Below are 18,731 nucleotides of genomic sequence, written 5' to 3'. Positions count from 1 at the left end.
TATTCAGGACTGATTTCCTTTAGCACTGACTGGTTGGATCTCCTTGCAGTCCAAGGGACTCTCAAGAGTCTTCTCCAACACCACAGTTCAAAAGCGTCAATTCTTCGGCATTCAGCTTTCTCTATAGTCCAACTCTCATATCCAGAAATGACCACTGGAAAAACAATAGCCTTGACTAGACAGATCTTTGTTGGCAGAGTAACGTCTCTGCTTTTGAATATGCTGTTTACGTTGGTCATAACCTTCCTTTCAAGGAGTAAGCATCTTTTAATTTCATGGCTACAATCACCATCTGCAGTGATTTTGGAGCCCCAAAAAATAAAGTCAGCCACTGTTTCCCCATCTATTTCCCATGGAGTGATGGGACCGGATGCCATGATCTTAATTTTCTGAATGTTGAGCTTTAAGCCAACTTTTTCACTCTCCTCTTTCACTTTCATCAAGAGGCTTTTTAGCTCCTCTTCACTTTCTGCCATAAGGATGATGTCATCTGCATATCTGAGGTTATTGATATTTCTCCTGGGAATCTTGATTCCAGCCTGTGCTTCTTCCAGCCCAGCGTTTCTCATGATGTACTCTGCATATAAGTTAAATAAGCAAGGTGACAATATACAACCTTGATATACTCCTTTTCCTATTTGGAACCAGTCTGTTGGTCCATGTCCAGTTCTAACTGTTGCTTCCCAACCTGCATACAAGTTTCTCAAGAGCCAGGTCAGGTGTTCTGGTATTCCCATCCCTTTCAGAATTTTCCACTGTTTATTGTGATCTATACAGTCAAAGGCTTTGGCATAGTCAATAAGGCAGAAATGGATGTTTTTCTGGAACGCTCTTGCTTTTTCCATGGTCAAGCAGATGTCGGCAATTTGATCTCTGGTTCCTCTGCCTTTTCTAAAACCAGCTTGAACATCTGGGAGTTCACGGTTCACATATTGCTGAAGCCTGGCTTGAAGAATTTTGAGCATTACCTTGCTACCGTGTGAGATGAGTGCAATTGTGCGGTAGTTTGAACATTCTTTGGCATTGCCTTTCTTTGGGATTGGAATGAAAACTGACCTTTTCCAGTCCTGCAGCCACTGCTGAGTTTTCCAAATTTGCTGGCATATTGAGTGCAGCACTTTCACAGCATCATCTTTCAGGATTTGAAATAGCTCACCTGGAATTCCAACACCTCCACTAGCTTTGTTCATAGTGGTGTTTCCTAAGGCCCACTTGACTTCATATTCCAGGATGTCTGGCACCAATGTTCACTGCAGCACTATTTACAATAGCCAGGACTTGGAAACAACTTAGATATCCATTGAGAGATTAATGGATAAAGAAATTACAGTACATATATACCATGGAATATTACATAGCCATATAAAGAAGTGAAACTGGGTCATTTGCAGTAATGTGGATGAATCTAGAGTCTGTCATTCAGAGTGAAGTAAGTCAGAAAGAGAAAAAAAATATGAACACACATACACATATATATGGAATCTAGACAAATGGTACTGATGAATCTATTTGCAGGGCAGGAATAAAGATGCAGATGTAGAGGAGACTTGTGGATATGGTGGAGGTAGGAGAAGGCAGGACAAGTTGAGAGAGTAGCATTTATATATGTGTGTGTGTATATATATATATATATATATAAAATCATGTATAAAACAGATAGCTAGTGGGAAGCTGCTGTGTAACACAGGGAACTCAGTATGGTGCTCAATGATAATCTAGAGGGGTGGGATGCGGAGGGCAGCAGGAGGGAGAGAACAGATATAGATAGCTGATTAACACTGTACAGCAAAAACTAATACAACATTCTAAGACAAGTGTCCTCCAATTTTAAAAAACATCCCATGATAAATAATAATGGAAAAGACTATTTAAAAAGAATGTATATTTAGGTATAACTGAATCACTATGCTCTATATGGAGAAGGAAATGGCAACCCACTTCGTATTCTTGCCTGGAGAATCCCATGGACAGAGGAACCTGGCAGGCTGTAGGCCACAGGGTTACGGAGAGTCAGACACGAATGAGTGACTCACACATACCTGCTCTATATAGGAATTAAGAACATTATAAATCAATTATACTTCAGTAAAAATTATAAATTTTTAAAAATATACTAAGTTCTTTTGCCTATTTTTAAAATGGATTGTTCTGGTTTTTTTTCTATGTTGAGTCGCATGAGATATCTATATATTTTTGACATTAATCTCTTACCCGTGGTCTTATCATTTTTAAACAGTTTCTCCCCTTCAGTAAGCTGTCTTCACTTCAACAATCTTTCCTTTGCTGTACCAAAGCTTTTACGAAAACTGGGTCTCATTTGTTTATCTTCATTTTTATTCCCTTTGCTTTTGGAGACAGAGCTAAAGGGATTTATGTCACGGAGTGTCCTGTCTACCTTCCTTCTAAAAGTTTCATGGGTATACAGCTTTAAGTTTAGGTCTTTAATCCATTTTGCGCTTATTTTTGTATATGGTATGAAGGAGTGTTCTAATTTCATTGATTTACAATGAGACTATTCAGCTTTCCCAGCACCACTTGGTGAAGAAACAGGCTTCTTTTCCTGGTGATCAGATGCTGAAGAAATTGCCTGCAAAACAGGCAACCCCGCACTGGTCCCTGGGTTAGGCAGATCCCCTGGAGAAAGGGATGGCTACCCACTCCAGTATTCTTGTCTGGGAAATCCCATGGACAGAGGCTCTTAGAGGATTACAGTCCATGGGGTCACAAAGAGTTGGACATGACTGAGTGACGAACACTTTCACTTTCATTGTAAGTTCTCGCCTCATGTGTTGAGGACTGATTGATCACAGATGTGTGGATTTATTTCTGGGTTCTCTATTCTGCTCCTTTCATCTATATGTCTGTTTTGTGACAGTACAATACTATTTTCATTGTTGCAGCTTTGTATGATTCTCTGAACTCAGGAAGCTTGATAATTCCAGCTCCATTTTTTTTTTTTTTCCTCAATACTGTTTTGGCTATTTGGGAACTTCTTGTTTCTCTACAGATTTTTAAATTATTTGTTGTACTACTCTGAAAAATGCCATTGCTACTTATTAGGGATTACACTGAATCTTTAGTCTGCCTTGGGTAGTATGGTCATTTTAATAATGTTATTTCATCCAATCCAAGAATACAGTATCCTTGTATCTGCTTGTGTGTTCTTTATCTGTCTCACAGTTTTCCAAGTACAGGTCTGTTATCTCCTGAGGTAGATTTATTTCTAGGAATTATATCTTTTTTGATGCAATGGTAAATAGGACTATTTCCTTAATTTCCCTTTCTGATAGTTCACTGTTAAGTGTATAGAAATGCAACAGATTTCTGTATATTAATTTTCTTTTTTTTTTTTTGATTTTTTAAAATTTTTACTTTATTTTACTTTACAATCCTGTATTGGTTTTGCCATACATTGACATGAATCCACCACGGGTGTATACAAGCTCCCAATCCTGAATCCCCCTCCCACCTCCCACCCCATATCATCTCTCTGGATCATCCCCATGCACCAGCCCCAAGCATCCTGTATCCTGTATCGAACATAGACTGGCACTTCATTTCTTACATGATAGTATACATGTTTCAATGCCATTCTCCCAAATCATCCCACCCTCTCCATCTCCCTCAGAGTCCAAAAGTCCATTCTATACATCTGTGTCTCTTTTGCTGTCTCGCATACAGGGTCATCTTTACCATCTTTCTAAATTCCGTATATATGTGTCAGTATACTGTATTGGTGTTTTTCTTTCTGGCTTACTTCACTCTGTATAATTGGCTCCAGTTTCATCCATCTCATTAGAACTGATTCAAATGTATTCTTTTTAATGTATATTAATTTTCTATCCTGAATGTTTACGGAATTCATTGATGAACTCTAGTAGTTTTTTAGACGGCATTTTTAAGATTGTCTATGCATAATACATGTCATCTGTAAAAGTAACAGTTTTACTTCTTCCTTTCCAATTTCCTTTTCTTTCCTTTTCTTCTGATGGGTGCAGTTAGGACTTCCAAAACTACATTGAACAGAAGTGGAAATAGTGTGCATCTTTGTCTTGTTCCTTATCTTAAAGGGAATACTGTCAGCTTCTCTTCATTGAGTATGATGTTAGCTATGATGGATCATGCCTTTATTATGTTGAGGAGGTTACCTCTATGCCTACCTCCTGGAGAATTTTTATCATAAATGGATGTCAAATTTTATCTAAAAAGTTTCCTGCAACTATTGAGATCATACAGTTTTTATTCTTCATTAGTTAATATGGTATATCACATTGGTTGATTTGAAGATAGTGAAAAATCCTTCCATCACCAGAATAAATGCCACTTGATCATACGGATGATCCTTTTAATGTATTGTTGCATTCTGTTACCACACTGTTAAGGGTGTTTACATTTATGTTCATCAGGGATATTGACTTGTGGTTCCCTTTTTTTTCTTTTACTTGGTTTCTCTGGTTTTGGTATCAGGCTGATGCTGGACTCATAGAATGCGTTCAGAAATATTCCTTCCTCTGAAATTTTTGGGACTAGTCTCAGAAGGAGAGGTAGTTACCATGGCTCTAAGTGTTTAGCAGAGTTCAACTGCAAGGCCATCTGATCCTACACTTTTATTTGTTGGGAGTCTTTAATTTGCTGATTCAATTCATTACTGGTAACTGGTCTTTTCATATTTTTTATTTCTTCTTGGTTTAATCTTGAGATACTGTATCTTAGAATTTGTCTATTTCTTAGATTAGGCTGTCCATTTTATTGGCACACAGTTGTTCACAGTAGCCTCAATATCTTTTGTACTTCTATGGTGTCAGTGATAACTTCCACGTTTACATTTCTAATTTTACTCATTTAGATCATTTCTTTTTCTTGATGAGCCTGGCTAAAGGATTATCAACTATCTTTTCAAAGAATCAGCTTTTAGTTCCATTGATCTCTATTTTTTAAGTTTCTGTTTCTGATGTTTATGATTCCTTCCCTTCTACTTTTTGTTCTTCTTTCTTTAGTTTCCTTAGGTGTAATTTTAGGTTGAGATTTTTTTCTTGTTTCCTGAGGTAAACTTGTAAACTTTCCTCTTAAAATTGCCTTTGCTGCAAACCACTGGTTTTGGATGTTTGGTTTTTTTTTTTTTTCTTTCAGTTTATTTCAAGTCTCATCACATTGTTGGGAAAGGTGCTTAAAAGTATTTAACTCTTCTTACATTTATCAAGGTTTCTTTTATAACCTAGTATGGAATTTCTCCTGGACAGTGTTCCAGATGCAACTGAAATGAAAGTATATTCTGTTTTCGAGTGGAATGTTCATATATATATACACATATATGTACACACACATATCAAGTAAGCCCATTTGTTCTAATGTATCATTTAAGACCAGTGTTTTCGGATTGATTTTCTATATGGATGATCTATATGATGTAAGAGGGCTGTTAAAGTTCTCTATTATTATTGTGTTATTGTTGATTTCTCCTTTTATGTCCATTCATATGTGTCTTATATGTTTGTGTGCTCCTATGTTGGGCAAATATATATTTACAAATATTATATCTTCTTGGCTTGATCCCTTGATCATTCCGGAGTATCTTTCTCTGTCTGTTATAACAGTCTATATTTTTAAACCCATTTTGTCTGATGTAAGTATTGCTATTCTGGCTTTCTTTTGCATGTCATTTGCATGGAATACCCTTTTCCATCCCTTGCTATAGTCTGTGTATCTTTAGATCTGAAGTGAATCTCATATCACAACATGTATATGGGTCTGTTTTTGTATCCATTCAGACATTCAATTTTTTGGTTGAAACATTAAGTCCATATATATTTAATGTAATTATTGATATCTAAGTTCTTGTTGCCATTTGTTAATATTATGGATATGTTTTGGTAGGACTCTATTTTCCTCTTTCTTCTTTTGCTCTCTTCTCTTATGATTTGATGCCTATCTTTACTGTTATGGGACTTCCCTGGTGGCTCAGATGGTAAAGCGTCTGCCTACAGTGCAGGAGAACTGGGTTCGTTCCCTGGGTTGGGAAGATCCCCTGGAGAAGGGCATGGCAACCCACTCAAGTATTCTTCCTGGAAAATCCCACAGACGGAGGAGCCTGGTGGGCTACAGTCCATGGGGTCACAAGGAGTCGGACACGACTGAGTGACTTCACTTTCTGACTTTCTGACTTTTTATTGTTATGATTTCTTCCTTTTTCTTTTTTATCTGTATATATGTTTTAGATCTTTGGTTTGTGATTCAGTTCAGTTCGCTCAGTCATGTCGGAATCTTTGCGACTCCATGAATTGCAGCACGCCAGGCCTCCCTGTCCATCACCAACTCCCGGAGTTCACTCAGATTCATGTCCATCGAGTCGGTGATGCCATCCAGCCATCTCATCCTCTGTCGTCCCCTTCTCCTCCTGCCCCCAATCCCTCCCAGCATCAAAGTCTTTTCCAATGAGTCAACTCTTTGCATGGGGTGGCCAAAGTACTGGAGTTTCAGCTTTAGCATCATTCCTTCCAAAGAAATCCCAGGGTTGATCTCCTTCAGAATGGATTGGTTGGATCTCCTTGCAATCCAAGGGACTCTCAAGAGTCTTCTCCAACACCACAGTTCAAAAGCATCAATTCTTCAGTGCTCAGCCTTCTTCACAAACTCTCACATCCATACGTGACCACAGGAAAAACCATAGCCTTGTGGTTATTGTATAGTAATCTATTTACATATGCATTACTGTCTTAGGTTGTTGATATCATTTTCAAATGCATTTTCAAAATCCTGCATTTGTATTCTCCCCCTCTCACAATGACTTTTGGATATAGTTTACATCTACTTATTTTCTGTATCCCTTAACTGATTATTAGTAAAGTGAAGTGAAGTTGCTCAGTCGTGTCCAACTCTCTGTGACCCCATGGACTGCAGCCTACCAGTCTCCTCCGTCCATGGGATTCTCCAGGCAAGAATACTGGAGAGGGTTGCAATTTCCTTCTCTAGTGGATCTTCCTGACCCAGGGATCAAACCTAGGTCTCCCACACTGCAGGCAGATGCTTTAACCTCTGAGTAATTGCTTTTAATTATGTCCAAAGAATATACTGATATGTTTTTGAATAAGAAACAAGTAACTGTATTTTGTGACAGTACATTTATAAAAGTAGCTGTACTCTGGCTAATACTGAAAAAAATAAAATCACATTTCTTATATAACTTAAGCATAATTGTAGTTAATATCAACACATGAATATCTGGAAAACCTGATAAAAATCTTATACTTGCCATACTGCTTTTTAAAATTCGTGTAATATATGACTGTCTTATTTCCTTTTGATTAAGCTTTAAACTTGACTTCCAGAAAATACTTTCAGAAATGAAATGTAGGACATATACCATTATATACTTAACAAAATGGCTATAGTTTTAACTAAAAATACAGTGACTTGATGTACAGACTTTGTACAACAACATTTTATTTAGAGAAAACAGAGTCAGTTCTTTTTATGTATTTATTTATTCTTAAATTTAAATGTATTTTAATTGGAGGCTGATTACTTTACAATATTATATTGGTTCTAACACAGAGACTATAACTTATATTATGGAAAAGTTTTCAGAGTAGAAAAGTCACAATAATCCTCCAGTGCATCATATTTTATATTAAGATTATTTTTCCAATATATAATTGATGATCAATATTTCAATAGTGGTAGTCTATTCTTTTATTATTCAAGATAGTATAGACATAGACTCTCATTAGATGACAAGAAAGGTGTACCTTTAATTTTCTAGCTCTACGTTAGCCACTCAGTCATGTCTGACTCTTTGCAACACCATGGACTATAAAGTCCATGGAATTCTCCAGGCCAGAATACTACAGTGGGTTGCCTTTCCCTACTTCAGGGGATCTTCTCAACCCAGGGATCAAACCCAAGTCCTCCGCACTGCAGGCAGATTCTTTACCTGCTGAGTCACCAGGGAAGCCCTCTGATTTCCTTACTGTTTATTTAATATTTTCCCTCTAAATTCACAATGCTAATCCTGAGGAAATAGGAGTTTTGAGATATCAGAAATTTGCTTTTGCAAAGAGACTAAGACAGAATAAAATAAATATTTACTTCAAGAAATATCTTTCAATTGGGGGAAAAGCATATTAGTTTTTTTTAAAAAAAGGAGACCTGTGAAATTCTATCATTGAATTCTAAAATATATAATATGGAAACATAAATGTAATTTATTTTTTAATATAAATTTATTTATTTTAATTGGAGGCTATATAAATGTGATTTAGAAAGAGAACTTTCTAAGAGTGATAAATAACTTCAGAAAAAAGGTGAGACGAGTTTAATTTTGAAGTATAAAACTTTGAACATCCAAAGAGGGCTGCAAATAAAGGGGTCAAAGAACAGGCTAACAATGGATAAAGTAGTGGAACTGTAACTAAATGTTGTGACAAGGGAAGGGCAAATGTAGAAAATGTGCCAAAAATATAGGTTTAAGCAGAGAGATGATTAAAAAGAGAACAATGTGGGTAAGATTTAGGATGCTTTGAATATCAGAATAGGTGAAACTGAAACCTCAATATTTTGGCAACCTGATGCAAAGAATCGACTCACTGGAAAACACCCTGATGCTGAGAAAGATTGAAGGCAGGAGGAGAAGGGGACGACAGAGGATGAGATGATTGGAAGGCATCACTGACATGATGGACGTAAGTATAGGTAGGCTCCGGGAGTTGGTGATAGACAGGGAAGCCTGGCGTGCTGCAGTCCATGGGTTTGCAAAAAGTTGGACATGACTGAGTGACTGAACTGAACTGAATATCAGGATATTTAATTAATGATGGGACAGACAACAGTAGTTGGTGTTTATTTTCCATTAGATATTGGATATAAAAAATCTGCATTTAGAGATTGATATCAAATATACTATATTATATACTAGGTATAGTTGCCTTGAGAGAACACACTGGTCATAGCAAACACCCTTTACCAACAATACAAGAGATGACACTACACATGGACATCTCAAAATGGTCAATACCAAAATTAGAACGATTATATTCTTTGCAGCCAAAAAGAGAGAAGCTCTATGTAGTCAGCCAAAACAAGACCTGGATCTGACTATGGCTCAGATAATTAGCTCCTTATTGCAAAATTCAGGCTTAAATGGGAGAAAGTAGGGAAAACCACTAGGCCATTCATGTACGACCTAAATCACATGCCTTATGATTACACAGTGGAGTGTGACAAACAGATTCAAGGGATTAGATTTGGTAGACAAGAGTGTCTGAGGAACTACGGATGGAGGCTCACAACATTGTACTGAAGGTGATTACCAAAACCATCCCCAAGAAAAAGAAATGTAACAAGGCAAATGATTGCAAGAGGAAGCCTTAAAATAGCTGAGAAAAGAAGAGAAGTGAAAGGCAAAGGGGAAAGAGAAAGATATACCCATCTGAATGCAGAGCTCCAGAGAACAGAAAGGAGAATAGGAAAGCCATCCTAAAGTGAACAATGCAAAGAAATAGAGGAAAACAATAGAACTGGAAAGACTAGAGACTTCTTCAACAAAAACAGAGATACCAAGGGAACATTTCATGCAAAGATGGGTACAATAAAGGACAGAAATGGCTAGGACTCAACAGAAGTAGAAGAGATTAAGAACAGGTGGCAAGAATACACAGAACTATACAAAAAATACCTTAACGACCCAGATAACCATAGAAGTGTGATCACTCATCTAAAACCAGACATCTTAGAGTATGAAGTCAAGTGGACCTTAGGAACTATTACTACAAACAAAACTAATGGAGGTGATAGAATTCTAGCTAAGCTATTTCAAATCCTAAAAGATGGTGCTGTTAATGTGCTGCACTTAATATGCCAGCAAATTTGGAAAACTCAACAGTGGCCACAGGATTGGGAAAGGTCAGTTTTCATTCTAATCCCAAAGAAGGGCAATGCCAAAAAAATCTTCAAACTACCATACAATTGTGCTCATTTCACATGCTAGCAAGATAGAACCAAGAACTTCCTAATGTACAAAAGGCAGAAGAACCAGAGATCAAATTGCCAGCATCCATTGAATCACAGAAAAAGCGAGAGAATTCCAAAAAAAAAAAAACAAACCTTCTACCTCTGCCTTCTCTGACTACGCTAAACCTTTTGACTGTGGTTCACAACAAACTGGAAAATTTTTCAAGAGATGGAAATACCAGACCACCTTACCTTCCTCCTGAGAAACTCATACACAGGACAAAAAGCAATAGTTAGAACAGGACATGAAACAATTGACTGGTTCAAAATTGGGAAAGGAGTACGACAAGGCTGTATATCATCACCCTGCTTATTTAACTTCTATGCAGTGTACGTCATGCAAAATGCTAGGCTGGATGAATCACAAGCTGGAATCAAGATTGCCGGGAGAAATAACAACCTGAGATAAGCAGATGATACCACTCTAACGGCAGAAAGCAAAGAGAAACTAATGGCAGAAAGGCAGAAGGAGAAGGGAATGACACAGGATGAGATGGTTTGATAACATTAACAAACTCAATGGACATGAGTTTAAGAAAACTCTGGGAGACCTTGAAGGATAGGGAAGCCTGGCATGCTGCAGTTCATGGGGTAGCAAAGAGTTGAACAACAACAAAAGAGCTTCATTAAATAACACTAAGTTAATTTGCATTTAGTATATTTTGTTTTTCAGTTGCTAAGTCATGTCCAACTCTTTGTGACTTCATGGACTGCAGCATGCCACGGCCCTCACAGACATGGTATTTCTACTACTAACAGCTTCATCCAGAGAACAGAATGGTTACTCACTCCAGTATTCTTGCCTGGAGAATTCCATTGACAGCAGAGACTGGTGGGCTACTGGCCATGGGGTCACAAAGAGTCAGACATGACTGAAGCGATTTAGCAAGCAAGCAATATATATAAATATTCATCTAGTCTTCACAAATACCTATCAGAACATATTATTTTTCCCACTTTACAGTCACAAGCGCTTAAACTGACTTGCACTCTCACCTAGCCAGAAAGAGGATGAGCCAATTTCCAAACATAGGCAATCTGGAAGAGACTAGATATTTTACATAGTCTTGAACAGTATAATTCTGAAATACAAAGTGTTGGAAATTGACGAGACTAAAAACAAGAAAACCAACAAAAGTTAGCCAGGACATGACCACGTTCAAGGAGAATTTAAGATTCCCTTTTAGAAAGATCTTTGCACAGTATGCACATAACAATGCACTCTATCTAGAGTGGTGGATATTTTAGAACTAATGGGTGATGAGATGCAATAGGATAAAGGGGCTAAAAGGGGAGAGAGAGAGAAGAGTAAAAATAGCAGACTGCAAGATGGCCAATGGTGTTACTGATAGAAATGTATACCTTAGGAGAAAAAAGTTCCAAGGTTTTATAAGCGATCTGAATTAGGCACTCCAGTATTCTTGCCTGGAGAATCCATCCCATGGACAAAGGAGTCTGGCGGACTACAGTCCATGGGGTCGCAAAGAGTCAGATACAACTGAGTGACAAGCACAGGACAAATACTTCCAAAGGTCAGAGCTCAGAGAGATTTAATCTTTACAATAGAGATTACAGATAAAACTAAACAGTAATTTGCTTTATAGGGAATCTGAATGCAGAGACAAAAGAACAGGCAAATTGGTCAACAGTAGGTGTTACACCTGTGAATTCTGTATAATCCCAGAGCACAAAGTGTCTTACCTCTGCCTTAGGAGCAGTTAGATTAATTCCGTTATTTTAAAAATACATACAGTTTAGAACTTGTCAACTTTTATTTACTATTGAAGCCACTGCAGATTACTTGCTTCATTTAATAAATACCAAATTGAAAAGTTATTACCTATATACAATAGCCATTTTGAAAAAATAATTAAAGTGCTTAATTATAAAAGATCAGAAAATAATCTCATGTTGTTATCTAATTTTTAAAGTACAGAGTTGAAACTATATGTTATCTTCTGATTCTAAAGGATGGTACCCTTGAGTTAATTCTTACATAGGTGGATAATGAGTCTGGGGCCCTCAAGGAGGAGAAAGGGATCCAGGGCTCTCAAGGAGGAGAAAAAGACCGACTTTTTTCTATATTTCTTTGTCTTAGTCACATGAAACTTTTCTTTAAGCCCAGAGCTAATGATTATATAACAAAACAACTCATCTTGCTCAGGGTATATTTTTCCTTAAGCTCTGTACAAATGATTACATAACAACAATGTATCTTGCTCAAGGATGTGTTTCTCCTTCTTAACAAGAACCTTCTGACTAATCCTGTTATGTAGGAATGGGTCTGGTTCACTTCAGTTCAGGAGCTCAGTCCTGTTGACTCTTTGCAACTTATGGACTGCAGCAAGCCAGGCTTCCCTGTACCTTCCCTGTCCACTCTTGGAGCTTGCTCAAGCTCATGTCCATCAAGTTGATGATGCCATCCAACCATCTCATCCTGTGTCTTCCCCTTCTCCTCCTGCCTTTAATCTTTCCCATTAGGATCTTTTCCAATGAGTCAGTTCTTTGCATCAGGTGGCCAAAGTACTGGAGCTTCACCTTCAGCATTAGTACTTCCAATGAATATACAGGACAGATTTCCTTCAGGACTGACTGCTTTGATCTTGCTCTCCAAGGGACTCTCAACAGTCTTCTCCAACACCACAGTTCAAAACCATCAATTCTTTTGTGCTCAGCTTTCTTTACAGTCCAACTCTCACATCCATATTGATTACTGGAAAAATCATAGCTTTGATTATATGGACTTTTCTCAACAAAGTAATGTCTCTGCTTTTTAATATGCTATCTAGGTTGATCATGCTTTTCTTCCAAGGAACAAGCATCTTTTAATTTCATGGCTGCAGTCACCATCTGCAGTGATTTTGGAGTCCAAATAAATAAAGTCTGTCACTGTTTCCATTGTTTCCCCATCTATTTACCATAAAGTGATGGGACCAGATGCCATGATCGTTGTTTTTTGGGTGTTGAGGTTTTTTTTTTTTTTTTAAAGTTCAAAGTCTTTTTTTTTTTTTTAACTTTACAATATTGTATTGGTTTTAGTTTTAAGCCAGCATTTTTTCTCTCCTCTTTCACTTTAATCAAGAGGCTCTTTAGTTCCTCCTCACTTTCTGCCATAAAGGTGGTATCATCTGCATATCTGAGATTATTGATATTTCTCTTGGCAATCTTGATTCTAGCTTGTGCTTCATCCAGCTCAGCATTTCTCATAATGTACTCTGTATACAAGTTAAACAAGCACGGTGTCAATATACAGCCTTGACATACTCCTTTCTTAATTTGTAACCAGTCTGTTGTTCCATGACCAGTTCTGTTGCTTCTTGACCTGCATACAGATTTCTCAGGAGGCAGGTAAGGTGGTCTGGTATTCTGATCCCTTGAAGAATTTTCCACATTGATGTGATCCACACAGTCAAAGGCTTTGGTGTAGTCAATAAAGCAGAAGTTTTTCTGGAACCCTTGCTTTTTCAATGATCCAGCGGATGTTGGCAATTTGATCTCTGGTTCCTCTGCCTTTTCTAAATCCAGCTTGAACATCTGGAAACTCACAGTTCACCTACTGTTGAAGCCTGGCTTGGAGAATTTTGAGCATTACTTTGCTACCATGTGAGATGACTGCAATTACGTGATAATTTGAACATTCTTTGGCATTAACCTTTCTTTGGGACTGGAAAGAAAACTGATCTTGTCCAGTGCTGTGGCCACTGTTGAGTTTTTCAAATTTGCTGGCATACTGAATGCAGTCCTTTAACAGCATCATCTTTTATGCTTTGAAACAGTTCAACTGAATTCCATCACCTCCAATACCTTTGTTCATAGTAATGCTTCCTAAGGCCCACTTGACTTTGCATTCCAGGATGTCTGGCTATAGGTGAATGATCACACCATCATGGTTATCTGGGTCATGAAAATATTTTTTGTATAGTTCGTCTACATACCCTTGCCACCTCTTCTGAATATCTTCTGCTTCTGTTAGGTTCGTACTTTTCTGTCCTTTATTGTGCCCATCTTTGCATGAAATGTTCCCTTGGTATCTCTAATTTTCTTGAAAAGATCTCTAGTCTTTCCCATTCTATTGTTTTCCTCTATTTCTTTGCATTGATCAATGAGGAAAAGTTTCTTATCTCTCCTTGCTATTATTTGGAACTCTGCATTTAAATGGGTATGTCTTTTCACCTTTGCCTTTAGCTTCTCTTTTCTCAGCTATCTGTAAGGCCTTCTCTGACAACCATTTTGCTTTTTTTGCATTTCTTTTTCTTGGAGATGGTCTTGATCACTGCCTCCTGTACAATGTAGTGAACCTCTGTCCACAGTTCTTCAGGTACTCTATTAGATCTTATCCCTTGAATCTATTTGTTGCTTCCACTGTATAATCGTAATGGATTTGATTTGGGTCATTCGTGAATGGTCTAGTGGTTTCGCTACTTTCTTCAATTTAAGTCTGAATTTGGCAATAAGGAGTTCATGATCTGAGCCACAGTCAGCTCCCAGTCTTGTTTCTGCTGATTGTATAGAGCTTCTCCATCTCCAGTTGCAAAGAATATAATCAATCTGATTTTGGTATTGACCATCTGGTGATGTCCATGTGTAGTCTTCTCTTGTGTTGTTGCATGAGGGTGTTTGCAATGACCAGTGAGTTCTTTTGGGAAAACACTATTAGCCTTTGCCCTGCTTCGTTCTGCATCCCAAGGCCAAACTTGCCTGTTAGTCCAGTTATCTCTTGACTTCCTACTTTTGCATTCCAGTCCGTTACGATGAAAAGGACATCTTCTTTGGGGTCTGGTAAGACCTTTCTTGGAGAAGGCAATGGCACCCCACTCCAGTACTACTGTTAATCCTATTATCTTAAGATGGATATGGTGGCAGTGGGTCTGGTAAGATCATTCTATTGTTAGTAACCAACTGAAAAAGTATATAAGGCCTTGACAAGACTAGCAAGGGGGTCAGTCTCTGGCCTTCTTCTGATGTCTATGTCAGAAGCTTCCTCTGTCCTTTTTCATTGTAATAAACTTCTGCCACACAAAATTCTGAGTGCCTGAAGCCTGGTCCCTGGTTCCTAAGCTAAATCTTCTTCAGAAATCACAAATCCAACATTATTCACCATAAAGCTATCACCCTGACATGAACATTTGAAATAGCCTAGAATAATCAATACATTTTATTTCATATATATGTATTTATTTACTCTTTATTTCCAATGTAAAATTTTAGGGACTTCATGTTTTTTATCCATTGTATCTGAAAATTTATTTACCAGTATTTTAGACTATGTTTCCTATTATGTTTCCTATTGTGTAGGTCTAGCAGGTTTATGCAATTTTGCTAGATGAAGTCAAGGATATGAGCTGCCATGAGTGTGGAAAGTATAAACCACCTAAAGACCAGAAGAGGAAAAAGTTTTACCAATATTTTCAAACAATAATTCATCACTTTGATGTTGTTAATACCACTTGGTTAATATTTAATGAATACTGTATAAAATAGGCAATTTAAAATAAATTTGATACTGTTGAACACCAAGAAGGGAATGAAATACTTCTCTCTTTCAGCATGCACAGTCACACATGTACATAATGCCCACACATATGAAAACATTTCTGAACATGTAAAAACTGCTTGCAACTGGTCCTAACAAAACAAATTTTAGTCGTGAGCAGAGATAATGAAAATCGTTTTCTGTGTGATTCTACTTTTCAAGGAAGTTTTGATTTCACTGGATGGCAAGTCAATATTAAAATGATAGCAGAAAAAAAAAGCAGATTAAATAGCAGAAAAAGAAGTTTCACAGGGGCTTTCCTGATGGCCCAGGAGTTAAGAATCTACCTGCCAATGCAGAGGACAGGGGTTTCAGTGCCTTGTCTGGAAAGACCTACATGCCCTGGGGCAACTTAATCCATGAGCCACGACTAAACCTGAGAGCCCTTGAGCCCTCTGCAACAAGAAAAGCCACCACAATGAGTAGCCCATACACTGCAACTAGAGAAAGCCCACAGGCAGCAACAGACTCAGTGCAGCCAACTGCCAGGGGCAGACATCATATTTCAGGACACAAAGTTGGTGAAGTTGTAGTGGTTATACTTTCATTTACTGCTACTCAGTTGGTACAGTGTGAAATGCCACATGCTTGTAAGTTCTGAGATTTTTTTTTCTGAAAAGGATACCAAATTGCTATGATTTATTCAGTAATCCTGGATAAATACTTTGGTATTATGTAGGAACTTGGATGATCCTTTCAGTTTTATTCAGTACTGTTATTTTTTAGAGGTCATGTACATTTCAGATCATCAGCAGTAATGTAGCAGATAGGTGAATTTCTGTTTTAGAGAGGATTGCCAGGTATTATACTCTCACAGGTTCTTAGGAAATGTTGTGGAATGTTTAAGAGTTATTGAAATTCATTTATGGAATATTTTCATGGAGAAGGAAATGGCAACCCACTCCAGTGTTCTTGCCTGGAGAATCCCAGGGACGGGGGAGCCTGGTGGGCTGCCATATATGGGGTCGCACAGAGTCGGACACGACTGAAGTGGCTTAGCTTAGCTTAGCTTAGAAAAGAAAGAAATGTCATAGGATTTTATATGAGTTATTGCCACATGAGTGGTTTATACAGTAATGCTAAGAACAAAGTAGTTAGAACAATCTGGGAAGTAAATGAGATAAGAGTGCTCCCTCTAAAGGGTGGATAGGATTTCTATAATAATAGCAGCCAATGTTTACTGAATGCTTGCTATATGCTAAGACTATACTAAGTGCTAACATTTATTAATTCTTATAACAACATATGAGGATAAACATTTAATTTCACCATATTCACTGATTTTGACTTTCAAAAATGCTAGTTGTATTAGTTCAACCTAATATTAATATTATTACAGCCATTTTACAGATAAGGAAACTGAGGTACAAATAAGTACCTGCCTAAGTTAAATGCTTAGAATGTGACCAAATCAGGGATCAAACTCATAGCATCTATTTCTTTATTAACCACTTTAATCAAGGCTTTGAGTAATAAAGCCAATGTAATTGGTCAGGCTGGGAGTAGGCTAAGGATATCTACTCATGGATTAAAATCCGCTATATATGATTCTATCCCTCATTACTGTGTAATATCTTTGAAAAATGGGACTATACATATTTTACATATGTATTCTGAATACTTCACGCATAGGAGGATATCAAAGATATTTTAACAGTTACACTAAAGTTGCCTATCATGTCGATGAGTACCATTTTCCCATAAAAGCAATAATCAAGGGACCATGTGACTAGATAGAAGATACTATTCTCTCAAAAATCAACTTTCAATATAATGGAGCAAAAAGAAGTTTCAAGGTAAATGGCTTTCAGCTCACCTGGAGACCATGCCATGTAAGAGCCTTCTGGTTGGAATCTACTCATTACTAGGGTCTTGTTGGTGTTGTTCAGTGGCTCAGTCATGTCCGACTCTTTGAAACACCATGGACTGCAGCACACCAGGCTTCCTTGTCCTTCACTAGCTCCTGGAGTTTGATCAAACGCATGTCTATTGAGTCGGTGATACCACCCAACCATTTTATCCTCTGTTGTCCCCTTCTCCTTCTGTGTTCAATCTTCCAGTATCAGGGTCTTTGCCAATGAGTCGGCTTTTCAAATCAAGTTGGCCAAAGTACTGGAGCTTCAGCTTCAGCATCAGTCCTTCCAGTGAATATTCAGGATTGATTTTCTTAAGGACTGAAAGGTTTGATCTCCTTACTAGGCTGGGATAGTCTCAATACTTAAAGGGAAAGATACTGATGTACGTATTGGGCAAGGGAGAGGATCTTATATTACTTTTGCTGTTCACATAATTACCACCTTTGTACTTTAAAGTTAATGAAACATTCGCAAAATAGACCAGATAATCCAGGTCTAGCAATTACTCTCCAATTAACAATTTTAAAAATAAAATAAAAACACAACCTCTTAAATTCACAAAGGATGTACAAACTTTTGCTACTTTAAAATTAAAGGAACTGATGATAAAATAAGTCTTAGTATTCAAGTAAGCCAATACAATTTTCTAGTACATACCGTAGTGTTAGGATCAGAAGGCATTCCTATTCTGACTGCTTCAAAATTTTTTCTCTTGCTCTCTGAACAGACTGTGGTGGTTTAGAAATTACTTAAGACTGGACTAAAATACCTGATTCCATTATCCACCACTAAATTGTCATACAATATTGAAGAAGACATCTGTTTCTCTAGGACTCACTTCTGCGATTCATGGGGTCGCAAAGAGTCAGACACGACTGAGCGACTGAACTGAAATGTAATGAATTAGACTGTTGAAATTTCTGGAAATATGTACTAACATATTGCTATAAACATACTGAGAATTAGGGAAGCCACACTGAGCAGGATTTTGAAGGGAGAAGTCAGATTTGTGTTTTACTTAATTTAACAAATGTTAATGATTTCCTTCTCAAGTATCCAGCTTCTGAAGAAAAGTGAAAAAGCTTCAATACCATTAGATTTTTATCCTTTCCTTCCTCAGTGCAACTCAGAGGGCAAAAGAGAAGTTAATGTTTGAGCTGCTAAGAACTTTTTGGAAAAATTTTGATAAAATTTTCTTAATAACTGTATTTTAAGCTTTCACAATACTGTCATAAGGTCACTTTAAAGCTTGCCAGTGGCTGGCCTTACAATCACCAGACATGTCTACAATATCACACAATTCTCTTTGTAAAATGTTGACTAAGAGAGACTGCTGT

General features: G+C 37.4%; 1 protein-coding gene across 7 annotated transcripts in view; it reads left to right on the top strand.

Moving 5' to 3' along the window:
- Positions 1 to 18,731, top strand: part of LOC101102230 (platelet glycoprotein 4-like) — a 75,317-nt gene that overhangs the window by 15,883 nt on the left and 40,703 nt on the right. The gene's annotated exons all lie outside the window — the stretch shown is intronic.

Source organism: Ovis aries, chromosome 4 (genome assembly GCF_016772045.2).
Source record: "Ovis aries strain OAR_USU_Benz2616 breed Rambouillet chromosome 4, ARS-UI_Ramb_v3.0, whole genome shotgun sequence".
Taxonomy (NCBI): Eukaryota; Metazoa; Chordata; class Mammalia; order Artiodactyla; family Bovidae; genus Ovis; species Ovis aries.
Note: the sequence above shows the minus strand (reverse complement) of the source record. Positions and strands in the feature narration are given on the sequence as shown.